Here is a 1,239-nt window from a genome sequence, read left to right as displayed (position 1 = left end):
AGATTCTTTTGGACACATGAGGGTAATTAAGTAATTATGTATTAATATTATTATTCATTATGTTTATACTTATTGATAAACAGTCAATCTGGAGATGGGTACAAAAGATCTGGACTTTGGGCAGTTAAATCAGTTAATTGGAAGGAAGACAGGTGGCATACTGTATTCCCTTTCACCTCATCAAAAAGAGGGTTTGAAGCTCCTATTAGTCATATTATTGTTCAAGGCAAATCCATGTCAGCACGCACTGAAGATCTTTTCAACCTTATACGTTTATTATATTCATTTAACTAAAATTAAATTATACATATTTTTTTTTTCCGGTGAGCTTATTATAACTCTGTTATTTCAGGTGAACTATATTCTCCAAGATGTTCAGTTTGCAGATCAAAAGCGCTTCAAGCAGTTTGTCTCCCAAAGTAAAGCTAGAATGGAGGTATTAACTGGAATCATATAATATAAAAATTATACAATTTGATTATCACAATTCACACCAATTAGTAAAATATGGTCTGAAGTTTTTAATATATATATATATATATATATATATATATATATATATATATATATATATTTACATAGAATCGATTAAGGGGCAGTGGGCATGGCATTGCAGCTGCAAGAATGGATGCAAAGTTAAACAGTGCATGGTGGATTAGTGAACAAATGGGTGGTGTCAGGTTGGATTAAAAACATTGGTTTAAATAAAATAAGTGGGAGAAAAAGAAAGAAAGAAAATGATTAATATTAATAATAATATTCTTTATACTTTCAGTTACCTGGAATATTTGAAAGATCGTGAAGAGAAAGTGGAAAGGACTGGAATGGAATTTCATGTGTTCTTGTTAGGAGTATAGTCAAGATCAATGGAGCTTCTTGTGTTAACAGAAAGAATACAGTTGTTGCACTAGCATCTTATGAAAATGGAGCTTCTTGTGTTAACAGAATGTGTTATTAGTGTTGACATGTAATTTTAGGTAACTTGTTTGACATATGATATTTTTTTGAAATGAATTATCGTTCTTATGTATGGTATTTTATTTTGTATTATGATAATTTCAATCTGTTGTTCAATTTGAAAATTAGTAATTCTATCATATATATATATATATATATATATATATATATATATATATATATATATATATATATATATATAGAGAGAGAGAGAGAGAGAGCATTTAAAATTATGACACACAAATACGTGTCATCTTCATTTATGACAGGGGCTTTAATGAT

At 28.5% G+C, this 1,239-nt stretch overlaps 1 long non-coding RNA gene across 1 annotated transcript; it reads left to right on the top strand.

Moving 5' to 3' along the window:
• Positions 1-352: 352 nt before the first annotated feature.
• On the top strand, positions 353-816 carry LOC145071274 (uncharacterized). Its single transcript, XR_013690343.1, has 3 exons — positions 353-436; positions 583-680; positions 776-816. It is a non-coding gene; the product is annotated as an uncharacterized LOC145071274 (long non-coding RNA).
• The last annotated feature ends 423 nt before the right edge of the window (positions 817-1,239 follow it).

This window comes from Lactuca serriola, chromosome 8 (assembly GCF_051521515.1).
Source record: "Lactuca serriola cultivar US96UC23 chromosome 8, Lser_US96UC23_V15, whole genome shotgun sequence".
In the NCBI taxonomy this organism is placed as follows: domain Eukaryota; kingdom Viridiplantae; phylum Streptophyta; class Magnoliopsida; order Asterales; family Asteraceae; genus Lactuca; species Lactuca serriola.
Note: the sequence above shows the minus strand (reverse complement) of the source record. Positions and strands in the feature narration are given on the sequence as shown.